The following is a 10580-nucleotide window of genomic DNA, read 5'->3' on the forward strand; positions in this document are numbered from 1 at the left end:
GACCCAGCGCCACCCCATTATTGTGTGAATTCTTCTCAATCTTTATCAGAATGGTGGCAAGGCTCATTATGAAGAATATGGTGTAGTTCATTACTATTATAACTATGGAAAAGCTTCATTGGGGCCAAGGGGGGCGATGCCCAAATGCATATACTTTATAGTGCAACAGAATGATTAAATAAGTACCATCAAATTTATTCACTTAGCAAATGTTGTTCCTTCAGGGCGTTTTGGAGGACTAAAATCAATAAGAATGAGACTGAACTTATAATTTTTTCCCCACTTTGCTCGTGCCGCTCCTTGACATTATGCTTGATGGTAATGCATACTGAGAAGTACTCTATAAACTATTTTCAGTATGCTATATAAATTTCATAAGCTCTATGGAATAGTTGTAGGTTAACAATTTATTAGAACAATAATTAATAGTCCAGAAATACACAAAGTGAACCATGCAATTCTGTCGAAAATATCCATTGTTACGCCTCACTATATAAAGATGGTGACTTAACAAAAGTTAGTACAAATAGAAGTAGTGACTTCTTTGGAGTGGATGTTCCTTCACCACGGCGGAACTTTCATGTGTTTGCTCCTCCCACAAGAGCAAGCTTCCCGTTGGTTTGTGCTTATATGGTTGTCATGTTTTTCTTGTGTTCACTATGTCATCAGTGGACTTAACCCATGTTATACCGATGTTCAAGTGGGCCTGGCCCTTGATGTATTAGCATTCACTTGTTTTTATACTAATAAATTCGGCAACAATCCATTGGTTTCTGAAGACAAAAAACTTAGTCTCGGGGGAAGTAAAATAGTGAAGACTATACCATCTTGCAAACCAATTGAGCAAGACATAAAATGGAAGAATTGAACATACAAATGTGTGCAGTTAAGATGTAAGACAAAGTTCAGAGAAACCACAAAGTTATCAAATGTGTATTAATACTTTGTCCAAAAGGATTGTGTAAAATTTGATTATTAAAGATGGTACACCAATCTAAGGTGAGAAATTATGCTCATAAGAATATTAGTCCGGATAAAAGGTGAGAAACTGACACTCAAAGTAATGTGTTGATCCTTTTGTTTTTCCATATTGGTTCCAATATGTTTTGGGTACACCAAGTGATTTTACGTATAAGTTTTTACAGAAAATCATTAATGAGACGCTCTTCTCTGCGGATACCTGAGTTGGTTAAAGTTTAAGATTGGACAGATTGGAAATTTTTAACTGAAACTATAAAATTACACATGAAAGTGGACGTGCACTCAAGTTTTTTCATAAACACAAATATACACGTACTTGATTCAGTAAATTACATTTTTGAATTAAATTTAGCTATATCTCCAAACCTGCAGATTATGGTCTATAGGGAACATACCAATTTGTACTTTTGCTATTGGCCTCTTTGGTATTGAAACAATGATGATGCCTTTTGTGAAAAAGAGAAATTCTTAATTTTAAGATGTTTGCAATAAAAGCGTGTGGTTCTTGCTAATTGAAGGCAGGTCTACTGATTTGATAGTGTGGCTTACTCCATACGTATTTGCTTCGTGTGGTGCAACTTAGTTTTGTGAGAAAAGCGATTGTATCTGAGTGTTATAAAACTTCATACCTCTGTTCCAAATTATAAGACTTTTTTTGGTAGCCTACCAAAAACGTCTTATAATTTGCATAACGGATTAATCAGTAGAATGAATCATTTATCCAAGCAATGTACACAGACTTTAGAACCTATTGTGGGTCCGCAAGCTTATTTCTGATCAACATCCATATTTCTTCTTGATTTGATACTCATGATGCCCTTGAACTTAACATGATAATCATGAGCTTGTAGACCCTGTCCTTTTCCTAACTCAAAACCTCAAGTGTCTAGAACAATGGACCAGTTTGTACATGAACCTTTACATCACTCATAAAAATCTAATATCGGTCTACTATATAGAAAATATTTTTATCACAAATCGGTTTATCATATTTCCGCCTTTCTAATCAAATAATTTTTTTACTCTTACTACCCAAAGTTAGAAACATAGAATGTTGTTCTTAGAAAAGTACATATGAAGCCAATAGCAACAGTACAGTGTAGAAGTGAAAGTAATAATAATTTCAGAAGCATTTTTATGTACCGGTGTTAACAACTACACAATCATAAAAAACATAATGCATCAAGGATTCAAGGTGTGTTCAATTTCATCGAGAAAAAGGTGTTTTCACTTACCTAATATTAATCAATTCAGGCATTAGTACACAATTTGATACATGAGCATGTGGGAGCACATAAGTTGTAGGTGTCCTCTTCACATCGCTGAATGTTAGAAATGAATTATAAAAAGGGGGATGATCATTATTTTATTTGAATAAAATAATTGTAAGTGAATATGTTTCTGGGACTGTAGTCTAATATGTGACTCGGACCTGCCATGTAACAATATGACGCTGGGTTCTGAGATCGTGAAGGAGGGCGTGAAATATATAACAAAAATTGATGGAAAAGTTTAAAGGAAAATTGTTGTCAAGAAAAATTGTTGTAAACAATTACATAACGATTAGCCTAATAATTTTAGATGCTACAACAGTGTGTCTTTCTTTTATAATTTTTGCTCAACAAAACAAAATGATGATGCACACATCTTATTTTGCATGTTATACAATATTGTTTCTTGTATATTGACATATGCACACAGCCACAAATGACGTACAGCTCTTGTTTTAGTAGTTTATGCTACCCCTTAGTACAATTTCATACGAATTTAGTACAAAGTTGAGACATTTATTTTGGGATAGAGAGAGTATTCTACACGCGTGCATAGACAGATCAGTAAAAAAAACTCACATACGTGACTGCACCAAGTTGTGAGCTGTGTGTAGAAAATTTTACAATCAATCTTGTATCAATGTCTGGACCATAATTGCATCGTTCTGGCCGTTCCCATTGATCATGCATTCCAGTATTTATGTACTCATGAGCGGCCGGCGACCTAATAACCTAACTTTTTCTAGCTAGGTAAATTGAAGGGGTACGATAAAAAATAATGAAGGGCGTTGATGGGTAATTTGTTTGAACTATCATATAAATAGACTGTTGAGGAGATACATTGGTTGTAATCAGCTACTCAGTTTAATTAATGGTCGGATGTTTCTAATTTTTGTCGGATTTTCTAGCTTAATATCTTTTTTCTGGTAGCCCGTTAATTACTTTTTATAGATAATAGATGTTGGGCTTCCTCAAATTGCCATATGTCTTCATGAGCAAGCGAGTTGAATGTACACTCACTTAGTTTTTTTAGCTTTCATAAACTTATAGCTCTAGTGCATCCGTTGCATGGCAATCCCTAATCACTCACATTAATATTTATTGATGGGCATCTCCATAGCCTGTTGATACGCCTAGTTGATGTGAAACTATCTTCTTCTTTTTGTCTTCTCCATAATCACCATATTCTATTCCACCTATAGTGATATATCCATGGCTCACGCTCATGTATTGCGTGAAAGTTGAAAAAGTTTGAGAACATCAAAAGTATGAAACAATTGCTTGGCTTGTCATCGGGGTTGTGCATGATTTAATACTTTGTGTGATGAAGATGGAGCATAGCCAGACTATATGATTTTGTAGGGATAACTTTCTTTGGCCATGTTATTTTGAAAACACATGAATGCTTTATTAGTATGCTTAAAGTATTATTGTTTTTACGTCAATATTAAACTTTTGTTTTGAATCTTATGGATCTGAACATTCATGCCACAATAAAGAAAATACATGGATAAATATGTTAGGTGCATTCCACATTAAAAATTTGTTTTTATCATTTACCTACTCGAGGACGAGCAGGAATTAAGCTTGGAGATGCTTGATACGTCTCCAACGTATCTATAATTTTTTTATTGTTCCATGCTATTATATTATCTGTTTTGGATGTTTCATATGTATTATTATGCTATTTCATATTAATTTTGGGACTAACTTATTACCTAGAGCTCAGTGCCAGTTTTTGTTTTTTTCCTTGTTTTTGAGTTTCGCAGAAAAGGAATGTCAAACGGAACAAAACTTCACGATGATTTTTCTTGGACCAAAAGACACCCGGAGGACTTGGAGTCCAAGCCAGAAGAGCCACGAGGCGGCGGCAAGGGTGGAGGGCGCGCCCCCTACCTTGTGGGCCCCTCGTGAACCCCGCTGACCCACTTCTTCGTCCTATATATTCACGTATATTCCAAAACCCTCAGAGGAGTCCACGAAAATACTTTTCCGCCGCCGCAACCTTCTGTTCCCATGAGATCCCATCTTGGGGCCTTTTTCGGCATCCTGCCGGAGGGGGATTCGATCATGGAGGGCATTTACATCAACCCTATTGCCCTTTCGATGAAGGATGAGTAGTTTACCTCAGACCTACGGGTCCATAACTAGTAGCTAGATGGCTTCTTCTCTCTCTTTGATTCTCAATACCATATTCTCCTCGATGTTCTTGAAGATCTATCCGATGTAATCTTCTTTTTCGGTGTGTTTGTCGAGATCCGATGAATTGTGGGTTTATGATCAGCTTATCTATGAACATTATTTGAATCTTCTCTGAATTCTTATATGCATGATTTGATATCTTTGTATTTCTCTTCGAATTATCAGTTTGGTTTGGCCAACTAGATTGGTTTTTCTTGTAATGGGAGATGTGCTTAGCTTTGGGTTCAATCTTGCGTGATTTCACCCAGTGACAAAGTAGGGGTAGCGAGACACGTATTGAATTGTTGCCATCGAGGATAAAAAGATGGGTTTTCATCATATTGCTTGAGTTTATTCCTCTACATCATGTCATCTTACTTAAGGCGTTACTCCGTTCTTTATGAACTTAATACTCTAGATGCATGATGGATAGTGGTCGATGTGTGGAGTAATAGTAGTAGATGCAGGCAGGAGTCGGTCTACTTGACACGAACGTGATGGCTATATGCATAATCATTGCCTTGGATATCGTTATAACTTTGCGCTTTTCTATCAATTGCTTGACAGTAATTTGTTCACCCATCGTATTATTTGCCTTCAAGAGATAAGCCTCTAGTGAAACCTATGGCCCCCGGGTCTATTTTCCATCATATTTGTTTCTGATTTACTATTTTGCAATCTTTTATTTTCAGATCTATAAACCAAAAAACCTCAAAAATATTTTATCTTTTATTTAGTTTTATCTATCTCTATCAGACCTCACCTTGACAACCCTTTTATCGCGTTGGGTGCAAGTGTTTGATTGTTTGTGTAGGTGCATCTATTGGGGACTTCGCGTTTCTCCTACTGGATTTATACCTTGGTTCTTAACTGAGGAAAATACTTTATCTCTACTGTGTTGCATCACCCTTTCCTTTTTAAGGAAAAAACCAATGCAAGCTCAAGAAGTAGCATCCGTCGCCAGCGCTGTACCCAGGCCGGAGGAAGCAGCCACACACCGGCTCCCACCTGCGAGGGACCTTGGTTCTTAACTATGTGTTGTAGTCTGTAGATGAAGCTTCTATCTTATTATAAGCTCCCTTGGAATGTTTTCTGGTGTGTTTGGGCTTTGGGGTTGCTAGTGGACCTACCTATAAAGAAGTGAATTGCAGATATGCGTTGTGTTTGGGTTCACTCCCAATTGAACGTGACACCATTATTTTGATCTCATCTCTATCTTACATGTAAGAAGAACACACATGCACATAACAGCTCAGTCCACCTCGCATGCAGATAGCAACGAAGCCAAAAAAATGTAACTAAAAAGGCAGGCAAGCTCAGTTGAAACATATTCCCTCAATTCCTAAATATAAGTTTTTCTAGAGATTCCAATGAGAACTACATACGAAGCAAAATGAGTGAATCTACACTCTAAAATATGTCTATATACATTCGTATGTAGTTCTTATTGAAATCTCTAAAAAGATTTATATTTAGGAACGGAGGGAGTAGAACAAAGCAACCGATTGTAATCTCCCGCGTTAAAAAAGGGATGCTTAACTCATGACTGAAAGACGGCACGGCAAAGTGCGTGTCACCCACTAATAACCAAGCCACTATATCTAACGAAGTTTACGCTTCCAGGTTTACCCACTTGGTTGAAAGCAACTTGAGAACATGTGGGCTGAGGACACGTGCATTAGTTTGGGCTACTATGGACCAAGCCACTATATCTAACGAAGTTTACGCTTCCAGGTTTACCCACTTGGTTGAAAGCAACTTGAGAACATGTGGGCTGAGGACACGTGCATTAGTTTGGGCTACTATGGACCAAGCCACTATATCTAACGAAGTTTACGCTTCCAGGTTTACCCACTTGGTTGAAAGCAACTTGAGAACATGTGGGCTGAGGACACGTGCATTAGTTTGGGCTACTATGGACCAAGCCACTATATCTAACGAAGTTTACGCTTCCAGGTTTACCCACTTGGTTGAAAGCAACTTGAGAACATGTGGGCTGAGGACACGTGCATTAGTTTGGGCTACTATGGACCAAGCCACTATATCTAACGAAGTTTACGCTTCCAGGTTTATCCACTTGGTTGAAAGCAACTTGAGAACATGTGGGCTGAGGACACGTGCATTAGTTTGGGCTACTATGGGGTACAAATTCATGGTGGTTGTAGTTTTTCATTATAAGTTTGGGCTACCTTAGTTCCTATTTCTTCATTTTTAGGTTTCAATCTTTTTCATTGTTCCTCTCAGATTCCTTTTAGTCTTTTTCATTCCAGCTTTAGTTCTTATTAGTTATTTTAGTATTTATCATTTATTAGTTTCCAGCCATAAATGTTAGTGATTTTGTTGCTTAGTTACATTCTATCCGTGTTAATTTTCATTTAGTTTCTTCATTTTTGGTTCGACAATGTCTCAGCATGTTCTATTTGTTTGTTCTCTCAGTCTTGGTTTAGTTCTTATTAGTAGTCATCAGTCTCCATGTTTTATTACTTAGTACTCCCTCCGTTCCATATTAGTAGTGTTTTACTTAGTTCTCTCAGTTTTGGTTTAGTTTATAGTATCAGTCATCGGTATTCAATTATTCAGTTATCAGTCTCCTCGCGGGACAACCTCGTGGAGCGCGGAGAGCTGGCCGCTGACTAATACTACTAAATATAAACTATAGTTCCTTGAGGACACGCGACGCAGAGATTCGTGACGGATCGGACGGACAAAAAAACGACCTAAAGCAAATTTAAAACAGACGTCTGAAAAATAGTAAAAGTGTAATTACTTTATTAATTGGTTTGATATTCATGTGATGATGATCCGTACACACACAGAATATATGTAGCTTCATCCAAATAATGAAGTCGAATGAATATGATAATGTGACAAATGTAGAGGAAGGGGGCAAGTGCCCCCCTCGGGCCTCCATGTCACATGAATATGCTAATGTGACAGAATATATGTAGCCTTCCTTTGGTTTGGAGAAATTTTATATGATAGGATTTCTGTAGGGAAATTTCCAATAGTTCCTAAGAGCCCTTTGGTTTGTAGGAATAGAATTCTATTAGTGGATGACACACACTTTGCCGCGCCGTCTTTCGGTCATGAGTTAAGCATCCCTTTTTTTTACGCAGGCAATTACTTTTTTTTGAGCCGGAACCGTAGAACAATCGTTCTACGGTAATTTACGTGGGCAATTACAATCAGTTGCTTTGTTGTACTCCCTCCGTTCCTAAATATAAGTCTTTTTAGAGATTTTAATAAGAACTACATACGAATGTATATAGACATATTTTAGAGTGTAGATTCACTCATTTTGCTTCGTATGTAGTACTCATTGGAATCTCTAAAAAGACTTATATTTAGGAATGGAGGGAATATGTTTCAACTGAGCTTGCCTGGCTTTTTAGTTACGTTTGTATTTTTTTTCTTTTTGGCTCCGTTGCTATCTGCATGCGAGGTGGACTGAGTTGTTCTGTGCATGTGTGTTCTTCTTACATGTAAGACATAGATGAGATCAACATAATGATGTCACGTCCAATTGGGAGTGAACCCAAACACAACGCATATTTGTAATTCACTCCTTTATAGGTAGGCCCACTAGCGATCCCAAAGCCCAAACACACCAGAAAACATTCCTAGGGAACTTAGAATAAGATAGAAGCTTCATCTACAGACTACAACACAGAACTCCAAATGAGAAGTAGTTACAAACATATACTCCCTCCGTTTTCTAATATAAGACATTTTAGCTTTTTTTTTTTGATTCGTGTGTATCTAGACACATTTTAGTATGCATGTTCACTCATTTTAGTATGTATGTAGTCAATATTTTGAAATGGCTAAAAGGTCTTATATTAGGAAACAGGGGGAGTACAAATTAGAAAGCAAACAACCAGACAAAATATGGATGACAACAGGTAAATCAATAATCAAAGTGCACTTTGTAGCATTTGCATACTGAAATCTCCAATAGGCATGCAATATGATTAACTATATGTAGCACTTTATAACATCTAATGATTCCTTACTGTAACAGAACTTCAACTTAGCAACTTAGCAACTTTAGACAGTAAGCAAAAGGCTCCTGCTAGATGTGCATGCTCGTAGGTCTATAACAAATGTGCATGTATTAATCCATTGTCAAGGTCATTAGCTAGGCTGAACTAAAGAGATGCAAGTCCATCATGATAAATAGACTTAACATTTCTAGGATACATACCCTTCTTGTCAAAACTCTGGAAGGGTAATGATCAAGGTGGGGGAATAGAGTAATTGTAGAATTATTGGCTGGGCGTTTATGTAAGAAAACAAATCACATAGATAAAATCGAAACCGTGTAGACGTAGTACATGTGTGATCTTCTCTAATGCAAGATGCTCGCTGATTTGCAGACAGGCATCCACAAATTTCAGAAAATAACAAAAATTGCACGCGTGCTCCCCCCCTCCCTCCATATCAAAAGAAATGCCTAATAAAAAATTAGCTCTAGATAGGTAATCAGACAATAATTCTCATGATTATGCGTCCCAAACATATTAGCTCTTATTTAGTTCACAGTACATGCACCCATTGTTCAACACCAAGATCACATAGCAAAGAATTTTTCAGTGTAAACAGCTAACAGAAGTACATAACACATACATCGGTATGGAATTTTGTTTGGAGTCAAGTTTACACAACAAACGTGAAAGCGTGGACCCGATGTAGGCCTTGCTGAAGATATCGTTGTAAAGTGTGTCCATCCATCCGGGAACTTAGTTTTAAATTTTGAATTTTTGACTGAACTTGGATGAATTTTGGGTGAATCTTGAACAAAGGAATTGGATTGGTCAAGAAACCCCCTCATCCACTCTAATCTAATCCCCAAAATCACACGCCAAATCCAAAAAAAAATCAAAATCCCCGCCCAAAAGAGGCGTAATGGCCCCATCTCCTTTCGTCCATGTAACCACCCCCTCTCTCTCGGCGCGATGTCGCACCGCCTTACCTAGCCGCCGTCGGGAACCACGGGGCTACTCTACCTCATCCTGCTTCTCCCGCATAGCACGAATCACACCGTGTCCAAGGCCACGACGGCAAGCAACATCATCGTCATGCTACTCCTTGCCGTGGCGCTCCGCCGCCTCCGGCACGCGCCTACGTCACCCATCGTCGACAATGAGAAGGGCCGCGACTCCTGGCCCTCGACATGGAGGATGAGGGAGCACGACAGCTACTCTTACGGTTTGTCCTCGCCTGGGTACGTACGGGGCGCGCTCCGATCTGCAAGGACACGGTGGCCGAAGAAGTTGCACTGCCGTCACCGGAAAACGCCATCTCGGACCTATACTATGACGCGGTAGCGGGGGTGTGTCGTGCTGACTCCTGCTCTTCATCTGCCTACTCCTTGCGCTGCAGCCAGCGGCCGCCGTCAACTTCGTCCCACATTCACTCATCGCTGAGCCCGATCAGCCGGGGTCGAAGGCCGAGACGACCACCACGAACCTCCTCGCCATCCTCTTCACCGTCGGAATTCGCCGTCTCACGCCCGTGCCTTCGCTCATCGTCGACATGACGGCGGTTCGCGATCGACGCTTCGTTGACCTAGAGGACCCCCCGCGCCCATCAGATTCTCGTCCACGTCCTCATCGCCAGAGTTCACGCGGGGCGCGAGCCGGTCCACTCGAGCTAATCCTCGTGCAAGAGAATAGTGGATATTGCTAGTTTATTTTACTTCTATACTTGGACACTGCAAACATATTTTGCCCATAGGATAGGCCAAAATAAATATAATTATTTATACTGAAGTTTTGTATTTTTTTGACCTGTTTTGTCAAATCATAATGATACATAATATATCACAATAATATAAAATGTATTTAACTAAAATTTGCAAGTTTTGGTTTCCAATACATTATGTCTTAAAATATTATTTAACGAGAATCCTCCCAAATGTGATAAAATATGTAGAACAAAAAGAAAGATAAATTTGCGTGTATTATCAGATCCATTTGTGAACCTTGAATACATATAGTGTATATGTCTATGTGTGTATTTTTAAATATCTTGGTAGAGATTTTTAAAGTTTATGGTACAAGAAAATGTCTTGATACCAACATCTTATTTGATGCAAATATTAAAAAAAAACTTGAGGATATAAGATGTTTAGACAAGCTTGTCATT

This window comes from Triticum urartu, chromosome 4 (assembly GCF_003073215.2).
Source record: "Triticum urartu cultivar G1812 chromosome 4, Tu2.1, whole genome shotgun sequence".
In the NCBI taxonomy this organism is placed as follows: domain Eukaryota; kingdom Viridiplantae; phylum Streptophyta; class Magnoliopsida; order Poales; family Poaceae; genus Triticum; species Triticum urartu.